Raw genomic sequence first — 25,501 nt, 5'->3', positions numbered from 1 at the left:
CGTTCCATGGGGTGGACCCTATGAGAGCAACACTGTTATTGGCACTTTTCAGCTCAAGTCCCCCTCCTCTATCTCAGGACCCACTCACCCACAATTCCTGGATTCTGACCTCTGGTGGGCTGACATATCCCAGTTTAGGGGTCCATAAAAATGTTTTCTTTTTAAAATCAGAAAAAAAATGAATATGAGGCTGGATTATGTTTTTGTACCAATGAAGTTGTAACATACAATTTTAATATTTACGGAGGAAGGAGCCCACAAAGGCAAAAGCCCCCAAAACAGGCTCCATCCTGCACTGTCTCCCCAAAAATTGCAGGGCCTACTATGAGCTATTGGGGCATGTTGAATTCAGGGCTGAAATATCAGCAACACTGCTTTCCCACTGACCTAAACCAAATTCTTCAACTTTGCTTTTAATAAAATCTGTACAATAATTTGATCTTCATCTGTCTAACTTCTCTATTGCTCAACTGTCCTGCATCCAGGTGACCTCTCAAAACTCTGGTACATCAGCACAAACATTTCTCTGCCCACATTCCCAGCTGCTTATTTCAGTGGGTCCAACCCATTTTCACAAACTTCTGTACAGCTAAATGTTATTCCTGATACCTTTTCATTCAACTGAATTTAATCCAAATAAAAGTTTTACTACTTGAGGAACGCTACTTCACGTGCACTCCTGTGATCTGGGTGCCACTCTGTAGCATATAGAGCTAAAGAGATGTGAGCCTTTCAGGACTCCACACAGCAAAAGGCTCTTTGTATTTGATTGTGCTCACATGGCCTTGACTCTAACGGCCAGGCCAAAAGCTTCTCAAATGGACTTCCCTTTTCCATTCTAGTCCCTCAGACTTGTTTTCCACAGTGCAGCTGGAATGATCCATTAGAAACACAAATCTGAATACGTCAATGTCAATTGTGTGTGCCTAAAGTCTTTCAGTGACTTGCTCTGTATTTGGAAAAAAAGAAAGATGCTAACATGGCCAACGTGGTGTAAGGGTCTGGCTCTGCCCCATGCAGACTCTCCATCCCACTGACCTGCTCCTAGCACAGGCGTCCCAGGTCTTGGACCACACCCCTCATTTTCCATCCCAGGGCCTTCAAGCATGCTATCCCCCCGGCACCATCTGCTGCAGTTCCTTCCCCAGTAACACCTCCTTATCCTTCAGGGCATGGTCTTACTCTTGTTCTCTTAGGAAGTTGTCTGACCCCCAGATCTAAAAGCCCTTGATATTATCTTCACTGACCACTTCGTATTTCTCTGGAGCACTTATCAAAGCTTGCAATGACATCTGTGTGATTACTTGTTTAATGCCAGTCTCTCCTATTGGATCATAAAGCCCATGTGGGCAGGGTCTATATTTGTCTTGTTAACCATTTGTCTCCAATGTATGACACTTATAAAGATTTTTTTTTTTTTTTAAAGAATGACTGAATCCATACTGTAATGAGATCTTTATAGTAAAGATTTTAGAGTGGGTCGGCTATTGATTTCTTGTTCTTGCTCACTAAAGAACTGATGATAAGCCTCTGCAGTGTGGCTGAGAATAATCTATATTCTTCTGGACCCTCTTCTGGGTGATCTATGTCGTTCTTGTCCTTCTATGAGTCCCATTCTATTTCAGAACTCTTAGTGCTCATCACAGACAGTTCTTCAGATTTTTCTTTTGCACTTGCTCAAAGAAAAGTCATGAAGTATGAAATTCCCATCAGTGATTTCTAGAAGTCTTGGCATCTCTCCAATTTGCTTTGCAGCTTTCTGGATGTCTGTTTAACTCTCTAATGTCAAGGACTTCGTGCTCTTGTGGTTCTGTTTAACTTGAGCATCCTGTATCTGTGTTCTCTTTGGTAGCTTCATTCTCTCTGCAAGACCAGCACTGTCTCTATGATTGTGCAGTGGTGAGGGCATCTGCATCCTGCAATAACAATGAGAGTTCATTTTTATTGAGTGCTTAATACGTGTTGGGCACTGTTCTAAGTATTAGCCCATTTAATTTTCAAACCAAATTAATGAGGCAAGGACTATTATAAAGCCCATTTATAGATCAGAAAAGCCAAGCCATGAGAGTTTAACTAACTTGCCCAAGGTCATACTCTAATAAATGGTACAGCCAGGATTCAACCTAGGTCACCTGGCTCCAGAGTCCTGGCTGGTCACTACCAAGTAACAGGGCCTCCCTAGGGACTTGTGAATGCTATGGTATTTCTGGGTAGCTTCATTAATCAAACCCGTCAATGAAATAAATCATTAGGGAGTGGCTCACAGAACCCATCTCCTCCTTTGCTCCCCTGGTGACTGCAGTACTGCAGGTAGATGGTGGGTATATGGAATTTTCTTCTGGCTAAGAAGTAACTGCTACCTTGGCCAGTCACTCTTTCTCAAATAAGAGAAGCTGCTTTCTCAGCAAAAAAGAATTGGCATACAGATATGAGCTGAAAATAAGTTAGATGTTTAGAAGCTGATGATGGCCTTTTGTATTTATCGTATGGCACAGTACCGGCCATAATAGGAACTCAGAAAGACTGTTGAATGAAGAAAATAACACAAGTGAGATGTGTTCCTTAGTTTGGGTTCCTGGATCATTTCCTGTGTTGAAGTCCATTCTGCCAATTTGATGGAAGATACAGAAATAATTAAATTCACCCAAGAAGCTAAAAGATCAAGGGATGATGCCAGAAAAGGGTTAATGTCTTAAGTCTTAACACTTAAACCATCAGAGCATATCAGGTGATGTCCAGACATTTCTTGCTGGGCTTCCATGTGCCATCACAATCAAGGAGCAGCTGGGTTTTCTTGGAGGAATGTCTTTCCTGTGCATTTCTTCCACACACTTCCTCCCCTGTATCTTTCCAGTCTCCTGACACTATTGTGCATTATGTACTCTAAACAACAATCCAAACCTGCTGCCATGCCAGGAACTCTTAAACTCAGTACTCTGCTCTGCCTTGGGCCCTTTTAGTTCCTTTTCTTATTTATGCCTTGTTTTGTTTTTCTCTACAAATTAATGCCATGTCTCATGCTTTTGTCCTCCCCCCCAAGTTTGTTCCTTATTTCATTTTTTTACTCATTTTCCCTTTAAACAATCATTTGTGATCACAATGCTATCAAATTGGAAATTAAAGATAAAAAAAAGACATCTAGCCACAGATAACACTTAAATTTTAAATATTTAGGTTCAAAGAAGAAATAAAAACAGAAAATATAGACATAACAATAAATGGCAATGAAAAAGTTATATATCAATGACATGCAACTAAGACTATATTCAGGGGAAAATTTCTTAACTTCAAATGTTTTTATTTTTACCTAGAGTGATTAAAAATAAAAGAACTTAATTTTCAACTCAAGAAAGTAGAAAAGAAAAATAAAGAGAAAGTAGATATGGGTATATAACAATGACAAAGGCAGAAGAAATATTTAGAAAAATGAGAAAAGAGTAAAATAAATAAAACCAAAACTTTAAAAAAATCTAATAATTTAAATATCTAATAAGTATGCTTAAAAATGAGAAAATTTAAATAAACAAAATTAAGAACAAGAACTAGGATATAACCATTATGTTCAACTTTGTGCTTATAAATTTGCATTGCTTATACTACTAAAAATTAGGATAAATGCACTTCAATGGAAAAACAGTTGACTATGATATGATGGGACCATGGAAAACAATTTGGCCATTAAAAATAATGAAGATTTCTATATACAAGTTGTGAAGGGCTCTGGCCCAGGATTAACTTTGCCAAGGGGAATTCCTGGAGTCTTCTCCCTGTGTCCAACCTGCTGACTTTGGCCCCTTCACCACTGATTTTCCAACAGTCCTCTCTGATGGTGTCCTTAGTCTCCCTACAGCCTTAAAAGTTCCTTCATCATCAAATCCAGCAAATCTGCTACTTTTAACAACTTAGCAGTAAGTTTAAGAATATTTATTTCTGAGGGGTTTATATGTGTGTGAATGTTATAACACACAAGACACAATCCATGCTGTCAAGAAACTGACAGATGCATATAATGATTCAGAAAAATAACAAAGCAAGATGTTATTCAGTACCCAAACAAACTTGCTCTGAGGCTTCAGGTAGGTGGAGCACGTGAAAATGCTTTGTAAACTGAAGTGTGGCATGCAAATATTGGTAATTATTGTATTTGTTGTTTTCTTTGTTATAGTTCCAAAAAAACTCCTGACAACCTGCATAGTTATGTAAACTGCCTCCCTAATTTCAAACTCCTGCTTAGCCTGCCATCCTTTTCACCCTTCACATAAGCCACATATGAGCTGCCCCAGTGCTGAAAACGACGGATGCAGGAGGAGGAGAACCCCAAAATAAAAAGGTGAAAGGGAATGAGTGGGAATTCAAAAAGGACTTATTGAGTTGAGCGGGTGTATGGCAATGCCATTTGCAAAATCAGCTTGTTTGTATATGTAAAAATTGGTCAAAAAGAAGTTTGATGTTTTGTACTGTTTGGTATTTGAAAATTTATGTTAGAATACTCTGGACTGAACATTTTTTGAGTATGCTTTGGATACTAAAAATATTATGTGTTAATGCCTTTTGAACTTAACCTATAAGTATACTGGCTACATTTGGCCATTCTCACCTTAACATGGTACATCTATTTTTTTTAATTTAAATTCAATTAGCCAACATATAGTACATCATTAGTCTCAGATGTAGTGTTCAATAATTCATCAGTACACCTATTTTAGTAGTAAATACAACCAATCTTCATTTTAAGCACACATGTAGGGAAAAAAAATTCAATGAACAGAATTAGGCTAAACATTACTGTGCTGAAGTTAATGGTGGCAAATATTTCCATAGGTTTTATTTAATCATTTACATAGTTCCTACACATTACTCTCCAAAAATCATCTTTGGAGGTGACTCTACTTTATCCAACATTTATTGACTGAATTAATGATTCTTTAGTAACTGAGAGCCCTAGAAAATCAAGTGAATTGTCAACTTGTGCATTAAAATAAATAAGAATTTGCTTTTTAGTTACCATGGATTATCACTTATTATACTCCAGTACTTCATACAGACTAATGATAAAAGCTCAATAAAAATTATTTTTAACCATAGCATCTTAACTAAGAAACTCCACAAATAGCAAGCAAACAACAAAACCATTTCTGTTCTCCCATTTTTTCCCTAAGAATAGAAATGCTTTGGTGTAGGCTCTCATCTTCTTTATAAAATCAGTATGGAAGTACCACCCACAACTGGGAAAAAAATTGTATTAAACACCATGTTTTTGTGACACTCCAGGAACATAATTGCTAATACATAGTAAGTGAAGATTACATGATATTTTTAAAATACGTAAATGTGAAAAATTCTGTCAATATGAAAAACAAATACTTAAGAATTGCCCTAATTTTCTATATATTTGAGACAAAGATGTTTATACTAATTACCTGCCCAATGTTCAAGTCATTTAGAAAATCAACTTTTGTTCCGAGCCCCAACTACTAGGCAATAACATTTAGAATCAATTCATGGAATCTAGAAGAAAAATTCAGAAGACAAGGAATATGATTTAAAAGCAGTAAAAAAAACTGAAAACAACCCACTATAATTAATTAGCAAAATTTCTCTTTTTAAATTTTTAATCTATTCCTCAAAAATTATTTATCTTGTATAAGTTTATTTTCTCTTTCTAAACGGGTATTCATTATTTTTGTGGATAAAAGGATTCCTAATTCTTTGACATACTATACAGCAGAGATTAAACGTACACAATACTTACTCTAGCTAAAAAGAGATTGTCTTTCAATAAAGCAGTAAAGACAGGGAATCAACATGCTCAAATGATGACAAATACACTTATTTAAAAATTCTCTTCTATGTTTGATCTTTTAGATCTTTTGACATTAGTATCAATTTATATGAGGTTATTAGCATGAGCAAACTATAATCACTTCAGAAACAAAAATTCTTGAGTTTAAATTCTCAAATTAAGTTTAAAAAATTCTTGACTTTTATCAAAATTGAAACACAAAATGAAGGACAGAGAATACTCTTCAGGTGTATCATTATTTACCCATATTGATTATTGAAAAATGTGTAGAGCCTGTTTTAAAAATAGTATATAAAACAAAGGAAAACCTCATAAAATCTTGTGATTTTTCTTTTCTCACGTGTGGTTGTTTGCAAGTTTAATATTCAGTTGTTTTGGGGTGCCTGGACAGCTCAGTCCCTTAAGCGTGTGACTCTTGGTTTTGGCTCAGGTCCCAATCTCAGGGTCTTGTGATCAGCCCCAGTTGGGCTCCATGCTCAGCAGGGAGTTGGCTTGTCTCCCTCTCCCTCTGCACCCTACCCCTGCCCCAACACTGCTCCTGTGTGGGGGCGCTGGTGCACGCGCTCTCCCTCCCTCTCTCTTTTTCACTCTCCCTCTCTAAAACAAATTTTTTTTAAAAAAGTTATTTTTTTTTCTGTAAGGAAAGGTAATAAAGTAAAAGCAAAGTCAAATCAGCATCAAGTTAAGTTTAAAAAAGCTCATCTCTTTTGGTTTCCAAAAAACCAAAAACGAATGTAGTCTTTAAAAACAAGTAGTCACTGGAGAGAGAGGGGAACTGAAGTAGGATTCGACATGAAACAGGCGCAAAAAGCCAAACACACAAGTAAAACAATTTATATTCAGACTATCAAATTCTTCCTTTACCAATCTTTTATCTAAATAAGGGAAGATTTACAGACGAATAACTAGAATTCACTAATATTTGGTAGGGTCAAAATTTATCTAAAAAGTAAATTTGTATTTATTGCACAGAATTTCCCGAATTTTTTCAGTACTTGTCTGTTCATTATAGACCAAAAGCACAAGATGATGTCTTCATAGCATAGTTTAAAAAGGTATTTTCTTGGCTTTAAATCTTTTCTTTATATATTATGCAAAGGGACATGACAAAGAAAAGTCATTCAGAGCGGGCCTTTTTCACTGTTAGCTTAGTTCAGTGGGGTCATTAAATTTAAAACAGGCATAACAAGTCTGCAAAGTTGCAGCTGATGCCTCTCAGCGCTCCACATTTTGTCGGGGACAATCATTTGCGGTTTCTTTTCTGGTGATCTACACAAAAAGTTTTAAGGAGACCCACAAAGATCAGAATTTTGGGGTCCAAGTTCAACACCTGCTGGTATGGAAAGCAGGTGAATGTAATCTGAATACTGGCTCTTCAGGGTGGTGGCCAGACACATCTGCCACGTGGCTGGTTCATTCTGTGTCTTGAGCTACAAAAAGAACGCTCACAACTTAAGTGGCAAACGAGCTCAACCTGCGCACGCCGACTGTACTCACCCTCCCGGGCAGCTCCTGTGGCACTCCGGGCTATTCCTTCCAGGTCCTTCTTTACTGCTTTCCTCCGTCCAGCCCACCACCTTGTTCTGTCCAGGGCGGAGCAAACCAATACACCGGGAACGAGGACAGCCCTTCTGCAATAGTGAAATACTTTGTCCAATATTCTCAGGGAGGCCAGACCACTGGCAATAAAATCCTCAAATGAACACCGGCACGTTTCCGTCTTTCCTCAGTCTAAAGGAAAGACACACACCTTTCCTACACTTGGGGAACCAGGTATCCGTTCCCATGAAATTCTTTCGCCGGCATCGAGCAGGCACTAGATGAACAAGAGAAGTCCATTTCTTGAAAGCAGGGTATACATCCATTCGCACTTGCATCATTAAAACACAAATGAATGTCTTTGAGCTTCTGAAGTTCGACAAATGGGTTCAAGAAACATCAAGGTGTCTGAAGCTGTCTCAGGAACTTTTCTTCACAAAATGGGTTCCTTTGGCCCCTGCCACGTACCATTTACCATTTGTTTCCAACCACGACGCCTTCCAAGAGACACTGAAGCTACTGCAGAAAACAGCCCGAACGGCCTCAACATATTGAGCTTAAATTAAAGACTCTTTGCACAAGGACGAACGCCACCCTTTCGACTCGCGGTCAGGGGCCTCAACACGCGGGTCAGGGGTACTTTCCACAAGGAGGTCCCAGGGGCAGCACTGAGGAGTGGCCGCGGCTGGGCCCCGTCATAGTTACCTCGTCGTGGTCCCTGCGCGGGCAGGGCTGGCGTGGTACCGGCCTGGGGAACTACTCAGCGAGGAGGCGGCGCTGCGCCTTCAACGGTGCCGGCCGCGCGAGCCCAACCTCCACGGTTTCTGCACGTGGCGCGGGGCACGTGGGCGCGGCGGGCCTCCACGTGCGGGGCCGCCTCCTATCCCGGCGCGGTCGGAGTCCTGACCTCGAGGGCCCGCCTCCCGCGAGTCCTGACCTCGAGGGCCCGCCTCCCGCGCGGGCGTGGTGGGCGGGGCTGGCCGCTTTCTCTGGGACTCTCTAAAGAGCCGAGTGTTGGAGGATCCGCGTGGCAGCTCCAAGTGTCAGTTGAGCAGAGCGGGAACGTTTCAAGGCACGCGGGGATTCTGCCTGGTCATGAGGTGCACCGCCTTGGCGGGCGCCGATTGATGAGCGGGATGGGGAGGGTTGGGCACCGAGAGGATCTAGGTCAGAATGGCCAGTTGCCATTGTGGTAGCCTTGTGGGTGTGGTAAGAGCAAGGGACAGCGAGAGCCAGGAGAGAGGGCTCCCAGGCTCCATCCATCCCCTGAGCACCCTTGGATTTGGGGGCACATTAACAGAGGCTTCCCGCAGATTGGAGTGCTTTCATCCACCCCAGGGTTATTATGATCGAGTGGTTTGAGGCCAAAAGAGGAGAGGTTTTTTAAGTAGGTATGTGTGAGGGTGGGGTGGCGGCATCAAGTAAGGGATTTTTCAGGGCCTTTAAAATCTTGCTAATGTTACCCGCCCACACACACACACACACACACACTCCCCTCTGGCGGAGGTGGGCAGTGTCTGAGGGTGTGTTACTGCTGTGACTGTGGGCACAGAGCCTCAAGCACTCCATCCTTAGTTTAAAGGCGTTTCGTGCTTCTGCCCCTACCTCTACCCTCAGGTACTCCTTCCCTGAGCCGTTCTTGACTCACTCCTTCCTCTCTTTCTCCTTTTTATTTTCTTCTCTTTCTGTTTCTCTCCTTCCCTTCTACGTTTTCCCTTTTTCTTACCTCTCTGCAGTTTCACACTTTGGTGAGTTTTATCCAGTCTCCTGGCTCTGATTACTAATTGCACGCATGACTCATAAATCTGTCTGTAGCCCAGACTTCTTACCAATCCTGAATTAACTGTCTATTCGGTAAATCCCTTGGCTGACAACCAGGCTATAAAGCTAAAATCAAATTCACGTTTCCTTTGAAAGCACCTCCTCCTTCTTTGTTGCCTGTGTCCTCCTCCTGCTGCTCTTTGTACTCCTCTCCCTTCCCCCTCCCCTTACTGCCCCTCCTCCCCCCCTCCGCCCCTCCTCCCACCCTTCACTTCCTCCCCTTCCTCGGCTGGCTGCTTCCTTGCCCACCCCATCCTGTCAGAGGTCAGGGGCCATTGCTTGAATCTCTTTCCATTCCCGCCAGCACTGCCAGTGCTCAAGCCTTTGTCACCTCTTAACTGTCACAGTAGTGTAGGGGAGGAAAACTTTCTCTTTTTCCCTTCTAGATTCTTGGGCTGGTCAAATAATTAAATTTAAACAAGACATTAACAGGAGAAAAAGGCAAATTTTAATTTTGAATGTATGGGAGCTCATAGAAATATGAGACTTAGAGAGGTGACCAAAGCAGGCAGCTTTTTACACCTTTTAGATGAAGAAATTGGTGGAGTTGATAAGACAAAGAAGTCTGGGTTTGGGGTAGCAAATTAATGAAAAAGTAACTAGGTTTCTTTGTTTATACAGCCTTCTCAGCCCTGATTTCCCTCTCTCTGGTGATAAGGATGCCTTCTACTCTCCAGGTGCAGAGAGTGTACCCTTCACGTGAAAAATTTGTTTCCTGCTTTTAGGGGTACAGAGGAGGGTCGTTGTGGCACATTTTGGGGCAGCCTGTTCTGGACCCCATCAGTAGCTTTCACGCTGTTATCTCCTATGTTAATTCATGCTATACCTTCCACCAGATAAAGTCATCCTGATTATGTCATTTTCTTTTCTTTTTTTTTTTTTTAAGATTTTATTTATTTATTCGACAGAGATAGAGACAGCCAGCGAGAGAGGGAACACAAGCAGGGGAAGTGGGAGAGGAAGAAGCAGGCTCATAGCGGAGAAGCCTGATGTGGGGCTCGATCCCAGATCGCCGGGATCACGCCCTGAGCTGAAGGCAGACGCTTAACCGCTGTGCCACCCAGGCGCCCCTGATTATGTCATTTTCTTGATAAAAACCTTCAAAATTCGTCACTGTTGACACAGTAAAACCTGAACTGTTGAATTATATTTAAGAATATCTATGATCCAAGCTAGTTTTCTAGTTTTCTTTCCAGATTTCTCCCATACACAGTCTACCCTCCAGCCAAACCAAATTACCTGTGGTCTGGTAAATATCTGCATCTTTTCTGACCTCCTTCCTTAGCTTCTGCATTTTCCTCCACCTGGAATTCCTTTTCTTTTGTGCCCCTTTGTCTAGATCTTACCCGTTAACTGGGATGTTATCTTCACCTTCCACAGGACTATATTTGGGCTGCATCTGGCACAACACTTTCTACCTTGCATTTCTTTCTTTATAAGACCATATATAATTAAATTATAAGCTCTATGAGGTGGGATCTTGGATTTATTTTTGCCATTCCTTAGATGCCTGGCCACAACTTTTAGTTACTCCCTAAAATTTTGTTGAATAACAAATTATTCGTTCAGATTATGCATCTCAGCTTGCTCTCTGCTCCCCTCTTTTGCCAGATTCTGAAGAATGAGTCTAGCAGTTTAAACCACAAAAACTACTGCAGTACAATTATTAATTGAGTGCCATATACTTTACACAACAGGAATTGTAGTAAGTTTTTTCACATGCATTTTAAAATGTATTGTTTAATCAAGTCAGGTTTGAACACGTCTTGGTGGCTAAAGGAAGTTTCTGCTGACACTAAGTTGGAATGGGTTATTGTTCATAGCACTCTGCTAAACCTCAGATAACTATCTTCTTCTGCCACTCTGACTCAGTCAAACGTCCCTTGCTCACTTCTCCATTACAGGGTTTTGGGCTAGAAAAAGCAGAAAACACGAAGACGCATAAAGGACTAGCTGGGGAGTAATACTTGTCATCATGACGATCATGATAATAATTATCACTAACATTTATTGAGTTGTTGACATGTGCCCCTGTCCTGGGTTAAACACTTTTACAGTTAAGCTCACCTAGTACAGGGACTCTGATAGGTATGTACCCTATTTTCTCTATTTGACAGCTGTGGAAGCTGAGGCACAGGTAGGTCAAAAACTTGCCCAAGGTCCCACTTACGGCTGGTTTAAGTGGCAGAGCTGGGATTTGAACCCTGTCATCCGGTTTTAAAGCCACCATGTCACTCAAACCTTTTCCAGTCAGTCAGCGTTTTGTGAGTATCGAAGCTCAGTGACAGAGGCAGAAGAAATAACACATGTTGCCTGTTCTAAAGCTTGCAGTCTAGCTGGGGACAAAGAATTAGAAGCACTCTGAGTGAGAAAACATCTCTCAGTCCATGGCACTCCCTCGGTGTGTAGTCCCTGGCACTGGAAAGCTTGTATGGTGATTGCCTGTTTCCTGTCTGTTTCTCCACCAGACTGTGGCCTCCCTGGGGCCGGGACTTATGTCCTCTGAATGATTCTCTCTTAGCCCAGCACAGCACCTCACACAGAGCGGGCACACAGACTGTGTGTGTGGAACTGAACCCAACTGTGAAATGGTGTTGTTCAGAACACAGACGTAATGGGGGTCAGATATGGGCTGGCTAGTTTGGCTGGGTTGTTGTAATGAAAAATAGTTGGAAGGCAGGCAGGGACAAGGGGCCCCCAGCCCTAAGAGGAAACCACCCTTACACCACCCTGGAAGGAGCCCTCCCCCCTTTCCTACATGATAGGTAAATGACAAAAACCTAATTGGGTGACAGGCACAGGGAGGGTTTATCAGATTAAAACAGCCTGCCAACCAGCCCATAAAGACCCCTAGACTTGGAAACTCTGGCAGCAACCCTCTTGGGTCCCCTCCCTCTTCGGGAGCTTTGTACCATCACTCAATAAACTTTGCTTTACTATCACTCAATAAACCTCGCTTTGCTGCCCACCACCCTTTGATCGACGTCTTTATTCTTCAAAGCGGTGTGACAAAGAACTTTGGGCACTGAAGGAAAAGAAATCCTGCAACAATTGGGAAGGTTCACAAAGAAGGGCAATTTGAGGGATGAAGGAGGTTTAGAGGTTGTTATAGACTGAATGTTTGTGTCTCCCCCAAATTTATGTGTTGAGATCCTAACTCTCAAGATAACAGTAGTTTCAGAGGTAGTGTTCAGTGATTCATCGATTGTGTATAACATCCAGGGCTCATTACATCACGTGCCCTCCTTAATGCCCATCACCCAATTACCCCATCCCCCCACCCACCTCACCTCCGGCAACCCTCAGTTTGTTTTGTGTAATTAAGAGTCTCTTATGGTTTGTCTCCCTGATTTCATCTTATTTTATTTTTCCCTTCCTTCCGCTATGATCCTCTGTTTCGTTTCTTAAATTCCACATATGAGTGAGATCATATGATAATTGTCTTTCTCTGACTGACTTATTTCGCTTAGCATAATAATACCCTCTAGTTCTAGCCACTTCATTGCAAATGGCAAGATTTCATTTTTTGATGGCTGTGTAATATTCCATTGTATATATGTACCACATCTTCTTTATCCATTCATCTGTCGATGGACATCTGGGTTCTTTCCTTCGTTTGGCTATTGTGGATATTGCTGCTATAAACATTGGGGTGCAGGTGCCCCTTCAGATCACTACATTTGTATCTTTTGGGTAAATACCCAGTAGCACAATTGCTGGGTTGTAGGGTAGCTCTACTTTCAACTTTGAGGAACCTCCATACTGTTTTCTAAAGTGGCTGCACCAGCTTGCATTCCCACCAACAGTGTAAGAAGGTTCCCTTTTCTCCACATCCTCATCAACATCTGTTATTTCCTGAGTGATTAATTTTAGCCATTCTGACTGGTGTGAGGTGGTATCTCACTGTGGTTTTGATTTGTATTTCACTGTTGCCGAGTGACGCTGAGCATTTTTTCATGTGTCTGTTGGCCTTTTGTATGTCTTCTTTGGAAAAATGCCTGTTCATGTCTTTTGCCCATTTCTTGACTGGATTATTTGTTTCTTGAGTGTTGAGTTTGATAATTTCTTTAAAGAAACGCGACCCCTTTTTGCAAGGTAGGAGGTGTGGAGAAGTGAATCTGAGGTGATGTATCGGAAGATAAACTGTTGGGGGATGGAGCCTCTGTGAATTTTGCCCACTTAGGCATCTCTGAAGGAGTTGCAGAGAATTATCAAGACAAGGGGGGACCCCATACCAGCTCTGCAAACCATCCACACAGTCCATTTGAATTGGCTGTTCATTGTCAAAGTTGGGGCCAGGCCCCTCTCCCTGCCAGCTGCAGTCATAGTGTCTGTTATGATGAGGAGCACAGAAAACCCCAGACACATTCCTGACTCTCCCAGGCCCTGGGGAGATTAAAAATTAAAAGGGAGGATTTTTAATAAACATACTCTGAGACACTCAGCCCATGGTGTCGGGGCGGGGGTGGGCACACTGACCTGGTTTAGAAAATCACTGCCTGCCTGGGCTCATTCTTTTTAAGAGGATGACGTTTTCAGCTGTCCCTCGTGACCAATTCACAGGCAGCAGAGCTTGGTTCTATTGTGGGAACCATGTGGGCCCTGAAGTAGCTCTGTTCTGGAGGAGGGTAGGCCCAGGTAGCAATTCAGAAGCTGGCCCAGCTTGCCAAATGGCAGGAGACAGGCCCAGCAAGCAGATGCCCCAGGGGATAGTGTGGGTGGGGCTGGCAAAGCTGGCCAAAATTTCAGACATTATCCACAGCAGGAACTGAGCTTTTAAAAGATACAGAAGGAGGGGAGGGGGAGGCAGAGGTGTGCCGGGGTGGCTCAGTCAGTTAAGCGTCTGTCTTCAGCTCAGGTCAGGATCTCAGGGTCCTGAGATCTAGCCCCACATCGGACTCCCCTACCTCAGTGGGGAGCCTGCTTCTCCCTCTCCCTCTGCCCCTCCCCTCTACTTGCGCTCTCTCTCAAATGAATAAATAAATAAAATCTTAAAAAAACAAAAGGTACGGAAGGTTTAGAAACATCTTACTTTTTTATTACACTTCTAGTCATGCCGGTGCCAGAGGTTTATCTTCTATACCTCAAATTTAAAAAGCTTTTCCCAAATTGCAAACTTGGAGTACTCTAATAACAAGTCAATGCTTTTTCAAGGTACACATGTCCCTCCCTGGAGATTTAATGTGTCACCTTGGTGAGTGGGGCCTGCCATTGAGCATCTCTGGGTTAGATGTCCCCTGGGGCCTATTCTAATTCTGATGGTATATGTTTCTATGTCCTTTCCAGTTGCCAATTGCCACTGATGCCCCCACCCTGTCCTCCTTTTCCTGTTAAGGGGTGTTCCTCACTGACCTCTTCCTCTCACCATGCAGGCTTCTCCTCTCTGCCTATCCCCTACCATGGTGACAAGGCTTTCCCACCCCCTCCCCAATCCTGAGTCCTGCTTCCTCATCCCAAGCTCCTCCTCTCTTTGCATATCGTCCTCTCCAGAAGAAATCTAAGCATCCCAGAACCTGGGCCCTGCTCAGCTGAGTCAGGGACACTCATTTGCCCTGTCCTCTGTTGAGAGCACTCACGGTCTCCCATCCCGCCTGGCTGTACAGGTTGACTCCTGATCAAGGGCTTCCAGGCAATGAGGTGAAATCCAGGCCCCACTTCACTCCCCAGGCACAGCCACCTGGAGGAAGGGAGCCTTTTCCTCCTGTACCCAAAGATGATCTGTAAGCTAGAGCAGCCCTGTAGGGGCAGCCAGGGCCTCCACGGCCCAGCCTGGACAGAGCATAGATCCAGGAGGGAGAGCTACCGGGAGGACATAAGCAGACAAAAAGGTGGGCTTAGAGTCGGGGCAGGGCAACAGAGGAAAAAGGAGGAACAACTGTGGTGCCTACATAAGGTGAGGGGACAGGGCTAGCTTCCTGAAGAAGTGATATTTACACTGACATCTAAGAGGCGAGAAGGCTGTAGTCAGGGGAGGGATGGTGGGAAGGGAAATCCCAGCAGGGAGGTGGGATGATGGTTACATTTGGGCATCAGCTCGGCTAGGCTATGGTACCCAGTAGCTTGGTCAAACACTAGTCTAATGCTGCTGTGAAGGTATTTTGTAGATATGATTAACATCTGCAATCAGTTGACTTTAAGTAACATAGATTACCTTTGACGATGTGGGCAAGTCTCTAAATCAGTTGAAGGCCTTAAGAACAAAAACTGAGCTTTTCCAGAGAAGGAACTATTCTGTCACGAAACTGTACCATAGAAGTCCTACCCGATTTTCTAGCCTGCTGGCCTGCCCTAGATTTTGGACTTATCAGTCCCCACAATTACGTGAACCAATTCTTTAAAATAAATATCTTCCTGTGTGTATATATATGTGTATGTGTAAATGTGTATATGTTTATATATATATGCACGTATATGTGTATATGTATGTCTATACATGGATGCACGTGTATGTATATGTGTGTGAATTATATATTATTTATGTGTGTGAATATATAATTCACACACATAATACACATACACCCATGTATGCATTGTGTCGGTTCTGGTTTTCTCGAGAATCCTGACTTGTGCAGGTGACGTGTGCAAAGGCCTTGAGGGAGGGAGAAGATGGGCCCCTTCAAGGATCTGAAGAAGGTTGTGGTGGCCTAAGTGTGGTAATCATGGCACAAGGAGCTTTGGGAAAGGTTGGCAGGGCGGATCATGGAAACCACATTAAGAATGCTGTGTTTTATTATCAGTGCAAGGGAAGCCATCAAAGGGTTCTGACTGTGAATGACACAATCTTCTCCTTAGGTACCCTGTAGCTCATCTGTTGCCTAACATCTGTCACGAGGTAACTCCCACGATGCACCCCAGACATCCCTTGGGCAGTGAGTGTGACTAACGCTGGGAATTAGCAGGCAGGTGGGGGAGTTATTTTGGCTCAGGAAGGCCTTCAGGGGCTTTCAAATGACCTTAACAGGTGGCTCATTAACCCAGCCACACTGGTTTGGTCAGGTCCTACAGCAATGACCATGGGGCCGCTGTTCTCAGCAGCAGTCAGATCTCCTCTGCAGCTGGAGGCACACAGGCTCACACCACCTCCCACAACACCAACCCCCCCCCCCAACACACACACATACACAGGGCAGGCCAGAGAGCTGCGGGCAGGCAGGAGGGAGCCCGTGGTTGTGATTCTTCACACCTGCCTTCTGCATGATGCCACTAGTGCCCTTCTGTTGACTCCTGTCAACCACCCTGGGAAATGAGGTCCCTGCACTCCAAGTGCCCTGCCAAGGGTCAGGTAGCAACAGGTGGTGGGGGTCCTCAGGATCCAGGCTCAGGCCTAGTGGCCCCATGCCTCAACTGTCCACATATGAGAGCAAGCAGGTGCAAGCCCACTGGGCAGAGAGTTTCCAGGGCTGGGAGGCTTCGCAAGGTGAAGAGACATGGGGTGGAACAGGGCCCTGTAGACAAATGCCTCCCAGGACAAAAGGGAAGGAAAGGATATGTGACAGGTTGATAATCCCAGCTCTCCACTGAGGTTCCCCGAACTCTCCCCTGTCCTAAGGCCTAGATGGGTGTGGGGTTGGGTGAGTAGGTGGGGGAGGAAATGAGGAGACCATGGTGTAGGCTGTGCTGGATCAAGAGGTCTCTTGTAATCTAAACATGTCTTGGTTGAAAAATGCACACCTCAGAAAAGTAAACAAGGGCAAGAGATTTGTGATGCATCATTCTGGCCTTTCCCCCATGTGGACTTCAAAAGGTCACAATCATTGGAAAGGAGTTTCTTCTACCACTAATACCCTTATTTCTCGAATCTGGAATAGGTACCTAGCTGTCCCTCTTGTAAGCTCTCCTGGAGGAAGCAGAGTGCAGGAATCATTGGTCACCTTCACAGGCCTGCATAGTTCCAGTGGCAGCCAGCCTTGTTTCTGGAATTCCATAGGATTTTATCTAGTCTAGAACACCTGTGATCCATTCCAGGTAGAGCTATGCCTTTTCTGAAACAGATGATTTTGATGATATGAAAACATATTCTGGCAAAATGTATCATGTCTTTTAAATTTTTATTTTGATGAAATCTGTTTAAAAGAAGAAAAAATTTTTAGTGACAACACGAGACCTAATTTCTGAGTAGCCTATCCTTTTATGGAACTATTCACATGAAAAGATTACTTCTTCTGAAACTTGTCCTGGAATGGATTTAAGTTCATGATGCTTGGGACACCTGGGTGACTCAGTTGGTTAAGCATCTGCGTTTGGCTCAGGTCATGATCCCAATGTCCTGGCATTGAGCCCCACCTTGGGCTCCCTGCTCAGCAATGAGTCTGCTTCTCCCACCCCTTGTGCTTGTGCTCTTGCTCTCTCTCTCTCTTCCTCTCAAATAAATAAAGATCTTTTTAAAAAAGTTCATGATGCTTGTTAGGGCTGAAGAAGAAGGATATGTATCACACTATGTTGTGTGTGGGATTAATTTATTGGGATTGCACTCAACCTGGATGAAATAAGTCAAGCAGAGAAAGACAATTATCACATGGTTTCACTCATTTATGGAACATAAGAAATAGCAGGAAGATCGGTAGAAGAAGGAAGGGAAGAATGAAGGGGGGGTAAACAGAAGGGGGAATGAACATGAGAGACTATGGACTCTGGAAACAAACTGAGGGCTTCAGAGGGAAGGGAGGAGGGGGATTGGGATAGGCCGGTGATGGGTATTTAGGAGGGCACATATTGCATGGAGCACTGGGTGTTATACACAAATAATGAACCATGGAACACTACATCAAAAACTGAGGATGTACTGTATGGTGACTAACATAACATAATGAAAAATTATTATAAAAAAAAGAAAAATCACTTCCCTTATTATGTGTATAACATTTTCATATTTTTTATACTAGTGTATTATATTCTACTCAATTAAAAAATGGTGGTTGTAACTAGTCTATTAACTCTATGATCCTCTAATAGGCAGTGAACTGTAAGTTGAAAAACTCTACTCAGGTGCTTACCTGAGAAAGTTTACCCCAGGGAAAGGGGAGGGCAAAGGAAAGAAACAATTTCTATCTTTGTCTGGGAAGTACAGTATAGTGAACTCTACACTTTCTGTGGGTAAAAATGGGCAGATGAAGTGGATCTGGGGGTCAGCCATAGATGTGATTTGATTACAGACAGAAAAAAAATCAACCTATCAAACAGGATGTCAGTCTTTAAACCTTAAAAAACAGATAGAAAAATCAAATGAAAGTTTAGATTTTCCAGGGAATGGAAGCCCTTAAGCTCCACCCATATTAAGATTGAGACCCCAGGTCTCAATCCCCTTATGTGACATTTAGATGCTTGCATAAAATTTTCAGCTGCCTTTAATAGGAAAAATGAACACCACAAAAGTTCCTGAGAAATTGGAGTATACTTGGCTTGACAGGAGGGAGTGGAGTGGGGGTCCTAGAAAGTTGGATGAGGAGACACATCAAATTATCCACCCACAGAGAGGGCTGGTTATGTTACTACTAGAGAATGGGCTAGATCCATTTACACTGACATCTGTGGGCTTGGTTCCAGGTAGGGGATCTGTGGCTACACACTGGAGGGGCTGAGGAAGTACAGGGGAGCCCTTTGTGCATCATATGAGGTAGGGGGAAGATTAGAAGGCTAAGTGGTAAGGAGATAGCACCAGCCTTCTGCTTCAGCATCCTGAACTTGACTAGCAGGGATGCCCTGCCTTTGCTCCCTTCAGGCTGTAGATTTCACTTTTTGGAAGGCTGGGGTTGCCCTCTCACTGGTGAGGGTGGCTTCAGGAAGGAAGACCCTCGGTAAAAGGTACAGTGCTATGAACCTAGCCTGTTTCTTGGTTGAAGGTTGGTAGTGATGGTGGTGTAGAAAGATCCCCCCGTCTACCTGTGTGAGTAGGTATTACAGGCTACAGTCTCTCTCTTGTTTGAAGGGGTGGAAGACATTGCTTTTATACTTGCTCCTGGTCTAGAGGCTTAACAAGGTTAAGGGAATCCACTGACCATCATCTGCTAGTTCACCTGTCCTTTCAGAGAAGGTGAGCAACCTCCACTGCTGGTTTACTACGTAGACATTCCAAAAGCCTGAGAATAGCTCAGGATATAATCCAGATAAGCTGATTATGAAACAGGTTCTTGGAGTCTTATTTTCAGATTTTTAGCAGTGCAGGTTAGCTAAGGCATCATGTGGTCTAAGAGTGGGGTGGGATCTTTCAGGCTCTGAGATCCTCACGGGGACATTATGTAATTAACTGGGGGAAGCCAGCCCAAGAAACCTGCAGTAAAGATGGCTAAAGGTTCAGAAAGAAGGGATGTTCTATAGGCTAAGGAAGTCCAGAGTTCTCCTTGTCCCCGTTCCCCTCTAAAAGGAAGGAGGGTTGCTACCGAAGTAGGCCAAGGCTAAGGATATTTTATTGGTTACTACTTTCATTGTGAGGACATTTCAATGAGGAGGGCTTTCCTAGTGACAAGTTCAACTCTAGATGCTCTCTTGCCTCCCATCAAAGGGAGGCTAGAGAGGTGAGAGGCAGTGCTGGGTCTCCTCTCCTGGGAGGAGGCTGCTAGGCACACACTCTTTTCTCCTTCCTCTTTGACCCCTGAATTTTCCTCCTCCCAGGTTGATGAAAAAAAGCTTGGGGCACTGCCCACAAGGAAGCTAGACAACCTCGGGAATGCCCAGGGTAAGGATTAAGTTCTATCTTATGGAAAAACTCTCCTTCTTACCTCCAGTTTATGCAAAGGAATTTCCAAGGGTATTCCCATGTAACGGCCAACATTCTAGAGCAGGGCTTGGAGCTGAAGCTCCCAAGGAAAAACGAACTTATTTGTCGATCAATCTCTGGGACTTTGAGGGTGGAAGTCAATTGTTGTTTGATTTGTTTTTTAATAGATCAGGGCAAGTTGAACATGTTTGTAAGAGGAAGTTAATGAACCAGAAGAAAGATCTGAAGATTGGGCTAATGGATGGAATAAGCTCTCAGAGGAGGAAGGAGGGTACAGGATCGTAAGCCTGTTAGAGGGTCTGTCTTAGAAGGAAGAAGGAATTCTGCTGAGGTAGGAGGTGAAGGAGGAATAAAAGGTGGCAATGCAGAATAACTTGAGAGTTGAGGGAAGGGAGGAATGCGAGAATATAAGGCTATGCTGGGATTCCCTGCAGAGGAGGAGTTGAGGTGGGCCTTAGAAGGCCACCCAGGGGGTGAGGGCGGCGACTAGAGGTGAGCCAGATAGAATGTGAGCCCTATTTGCCCAGTCCAACCCAACCAGCTCTGCTTTTATTTGCTTTATGTTAGGGTTTCATTTATGATTTGCTGAAGCCTTAACAGGGCCATGAAAACCACTGTCCAGAGCAGCAAGCTCAGGAGCTATCCCAGACTGGGCACAGAACAAAGGCAGTGTGTTGGGGCGCCTGGGTGGCTTAGTCGTTAGGCGTCTGCCTTCGGCTCAGGGCATGATCCCGGCGTTCTGGGATGGAGCCCCGCATCAGGCTCCTCCGCTGGGAGCCTGCTTCTTCCTCTCCCGCTCCCCCTGCTTGTGTTCCCTCTCTCGCTGGCTGTCTCTCTCTCTGTCAAATAAATAAATAAAATCTTAAAAAAAAAAAAAAAAAGAACAAAGGCAGTGTGGTGTGAAGAGATTTGGGTTCTGAAGTCAGACATCCCCGAGATGGAAGGCCTCTGCTTCTTCTCATCATGCAAGTGACTTATACTTTCCATACCTCAGGGATCTCATCTGTGACCTCAGTGCTCATGGGGAAAAGCATCAGGAAAAATTTTCTAGACTAGAGCAGAAGGCTCCTCTGGAGAAGGGTTTGAGATTTAAGAGAAGGTTGGGAATCAGTAAAATCCTCACCTGCACAGCTTTTCCATGGGCATCTGTACTAGTAGAGGCTGCCATGAGAATTGTGTTGGGCACTGTCATGGTATTCATGTAGCCAAGGTGTCTGGAAGACATTGGTATCTTTAATTCATGGCTGGCCACCTGCACAGGAAAACAGACAGAATGTGCCGGTCCAAAGTGAAACTGGGACAATAATCTAAACCTATTAGAAAAGCTTTTTTTTTCCTTTCAGAAAGTGATAAGGAGATTAATAATTGATGGTTCAAATAGTCATTTTCAAGCCAAAATTTTTATAAAGAGTTTTAAAGTTTTAAAATGAGAAGTGTTTCTCTATATCCCAAACCTCTCAAGTGCCATGGGTCAGGACAAATCCCACAATGTCACATATCATGGGTTAAAATAGGCTTTATTGTGGAAAGGGGAATCTTACCAAGAGAAAGCATAGATTCTCCATCCTTTCATGACCCACAGAGAGGCCTGCTGGACTTAGGAACCCATGAGAAGTTATAGAACTTCTGCCAGAGGGAAGGAAGCCACCGGTCCCTGGGGAAGTGGAATTTTGGTGAGAGATAAGGGAGGAAAGCCCCCTTCCCAAGTCCCAGCGGGCTTATTTCCCAGTAATCCAGAATGAGCTCCTAGGGACACTTGTAGGTGACTTTGGTCATTGTATCACAAAGCTCCAAAGCAGCATAATACAGTGTCTGGGAATATTTTATGAAGTCTAATTTTGGCCGATGGCAAAACTGAAACTACCTCTCTCACCTGTATCATTTTGGTATTAATACCTTGTCCCAATTCAACTCTACCATGAGCAACCAGTACAGACCCATCTGCGTAGACATGAACCAGAGCAGCAGCCTGGAAATAAAAATGAGAAATCTGTTCTTCCTGCCACTGGTACAGGAATCTTCAACAGTGAGGCACTAACAAGAATAGTTACCCAAAGCCCCTGAAATAAAGCCAGCGTTTCATGCTATTAGGAACAGAACCAATGGTTTCATTAAAAGGTGTGTACCACCTGTGAATAGCAAAGGTGCCATTCTATGAAAACTGAGAAGGAAAAGCCCAAATGCATATGATATTGTTCAACTTTGGTCATGAGCCGTCTCACAGTCCTCTGGCTGGTTTCCTCAGCACTAACTAGTCACAGTTTGCCTGTTGGGCACTGTTCTTCCCTCTGAGTCTCTTCTAGTATGCCGCTGATTTCAACAAGGAGAGCTCTTCCTCTGCTTCACCAACTCTGCAAAGCAATAACAGATGGACCCAAACTGTTAGCAACCAGTAGAATTTAGACCTTATTGCCCTTTGTTGGATTGCAGACTCTCTGCCTTTAGTTGTCATTTAGGGACTGACACTCTGTCCTAGTGAGTTTGTTCTCCTTATTCCTCTGGGTATATGACTCTCAACTGCTTCTGGGGAGTGAAAAGCATGCAGATAAGTAAGGAATAAGAGACAGTAACACAGAAAGACAAAAGCGGTCCATTATTTCATCACTCACACATACCCTGTTATTATAAGAAAAATCAATTAGTGCTAATGTAAGTCCACAATCCCTTAACTGCAATTCTGAATTCCATAAAGCCCTGAAAACCAATTTGGTGGACAATCTGACTCAATCTCATCCAGTGATAAGATTCATAGTCTTTAAAAAAAATTCCACTTAGTGTGAATAATCATACACTTCACTGCAGAAATATTAACATGTTTAAATAGGGTATGTTACTCTAGACTCCACTGAAGATTTCATGTAATATGTGTAATATAGATATGATCTTTTAAAATAAAAAAAATTTAGAATTCCAAACTATATCTGGCCTCGAGGGTTCCATAGAAGGGACTATGAGCATGTACCTGTACCCAGAAAAATCAAACAATACAAGAAGGCATGAGATGACGAATGAAAGCTCCCCTGCCCACTCATCAGTCCTGCTCCTCTTCTTAAAGGTAACCGCTGAGAGCAGTTCCTTGTAATTCCTTCTAGAATTTATTTTTATGAATGTTATAAACATTTTGAAATAATTTTAAAAAGGTATAATATTATAAACACAATTCTTGCATAATTTTCCATATCAACATATATAGATCTACTTTATTTGTTTTAATATCTTCCCAGTAGTTCATTATATAGATGCATCATAATTTATTTAATAAATTATTTAAAGAAGTCCCAAATAAGGCATACTTTTTAAAAATTCTTGTTATCAATATCTCCCTGCAATGAATGAACGTCTTTGCGTATATATCCTGGCAAAAAAGTTTTTGTGAATATGTTCACTGGTTAAATTCCTAAGTGACAGTGGACTCAGGGTTTCTTTTTGGGGTGATAAAAATATTGTAAAATTAGATTGTGGTGATGGTTACACAACTCTACAAATATACTACAAACCACTGAATTGTACGTTTTAAATGGGTTAATTTTATGGTATGTGAATTATATCTCAATGAAGCTGTTAACTCTTAGCAGTGAAAGCAGTAGGTCTGAGCATATGTGTAGTGAAATGTTTATAGTTATTTTTGTAATTGTGCACATTCAGCCATATCCTCACCAGCATGACTCTCTGCTTTCTTGCTTGGGCTTTTATGTTATGGTATTATTGTTTGCTTATAGGAATGCCTTGAGCCTGGAGGTAACAGTCCAGCCATAAAAGGGACTTCACTTTTGACAGGTAGCGTTTTGAGTCTGCTCTGCTCCAGTGGGCCCAACCTTAACTGATGGGTGTGACCTCAGCCAAAGGCCTTGCCTTAGGGTTTTTCGTGGAGGGAAGGGTGTCCCTCCACCAACGGGATGAAGCTGATGCAGCCTGTGTGGGGGCATATTTCTTATATGGAGGAGTTACTGCCCTCGGTCATGAGGGTATATGGCCCTACCCTTCAGCAGCCAGCTGCCCCAGGACTGCAATGATTCCTTCTGTGTTAGTGTTATCAATTTGGGTAAGATTTACACTTCCTTTATATTTCCCACACTATCTAACACACTTCATAACTTAAGAAGGCTTTCACATGTATTATCTCATTTAATCTACCTGACAATCCTGTGAGATTGACTATAGTATTCCCATTTTGTAGATGAGGAAACAGATGAGAACTGGAGACCTGTCAGGGTCACACAGCCATTAAACCCACAGAGCCAGGGTGCAAACTCAGACCTCCGCGTAGCAAACCCCGTTTGCAACCCATTGCCTTGATTACGTCATCAGTCTCACTGCAGATGCCAGGCAAAGGTGTGCAGAGTTGAGTGGCTCTGGGTTTTATCTTTCTTGATTGAGAGCAGATGACAGGTGACTTGAGAGGGAATGTATATGACATGGATTCCGAGGGAGGCTGAGAGGCTTTACTACCCCTACATCATTACAGTTCTCTTTCAACTACTGCTTTTCCACTCAGCTTACTACTAGGTTTGTTTCAATTTACTCAATCACTATGTGAAGAAGAATGGTAGAAAGTAGTGGATGAGGGAATATTCTCACATAATGACATTAAAATATTGTATGCCACAACTCCATTTTTGTAGATGAATGTTTACTTATGATTATATAAATATGGAGAAAGAAACGGAAGGATGTACACCAGACTATTGACACTGGTTACCTGCGGGTATATGTGTGTGGGGGGGGGCGGGAGGCAATATTCCCTTACCCCACCAAAACAAAGCAAAACAAAAAAGGCAAAACCTTTTAAAATATGCCTACAACTACACACAGCATGTAAAAAATAAACCTTAGTGTGTAAATTTATACAGACATGTACATATGCATTGAGAAGTATAGAAAAGGATATTAATATATCAGTGAATTTTTTACAATAACAATAAGCATATTATTTATACAAAAAAAAGCAGTAAAGCTATTTTCATTCAGAAGGAAACAATGGCCACTAAAATATATATTTTAACAACTTTTCCTTGAAAGAAGGTATACTAAGCAGCCATCTATATGGTCGGGTATAAAGGATGGTTGGCATCCCCTTGTCCAAGCATGTGTTTAATGGGGCTCTGAATATTGTCAGAGGTTCCTAAACTGGGGAAACATGGATATTTAGGCACTGTTCTAGAAATCTCCCATTAAAATACAGATTTTACCAGGTGGGTGAAATTCATTAATCTATAATCCCAAGTTAGCGTCGCTCCAGAGTAGAAGGGAGAAGGTCTTGAGCAAGTAGAACCTTGTCAGGTAAAAAGTTCTAGGAGACAGGTTGACTGGAGGGCAGATCACAGGCAACTTTGAGCATGTTAATAAATATACATATACATTAATTTTTTGGGGGGGAAACTAAGCTAGTCATTTTCTTTCCTGAACTTAATGGTTGGTTAAAACCACAATTTTGGGTGTGGTTAATTAAACTTTTCAAAGAAATCTCTGTTTACAAGTAAGGATTATATTTTCAAATCATCTAGTGGTAAATGAAATTGCTGAAGTAGACACATGAATCCATTTGGGGCGATTTAACACATTGGAGTTGCTCCATTTCCCAGGTCCACTATGGGAAGGTGGCTGCTAGAAGCAAGAGAAGTAAC

General features: G+C 42.8%; 1 long non-coding RNA gene across 1 annotated transcript in view; it reads right to left on the bottom strand.

Moving 5' to 3' along the window:
- Positions 1-17,602: 17,602 nt before the first annotated feature.
- LOC130541980 (uncharacterized) overlaps positions 17,603-25,501 on the bottom strand; it is a 42,696-nt gene continuing 34,797 nt past the window's right edge. Inside the window, exons 7-9 of the long non-coding RNA XR_008956159.1 lie at positions 21,419-22,228; positions 21,001-21,129; positions 17,603-20,716 (exon numbers count right to left, since the gene is read on the bottom strand). This is a non-coding gene — a long non-coding RNA (uncharacterized LOC130541980). The remainder of the gene's footprint in view (positions 20,717-21,000; positions 21,130-21,418; positions 22,229-25,501) is intronic.

This window comes from Ursus arctos, unplaced genomic scaffold (assembly GCF_023065955.2).
Source record: "Ursus arctos isolate Adak ecotype North America unplaced genomic scaffold, UrsArc2.0 scaffold_1, whole genome shotgun sequence".
NCBI classification, from domain to species: domain Eukaryota; kingdom Metazoa; phylum Chordata; class Mammalia; order Carnivora; family Ursidae; genus Ursus; species Ursus arctos.
The sequence above is the reverse complement of the archived record's forward strand: the minus strand, read 5'-3'. Positions and strand labels throughout refer to the sequence as shown.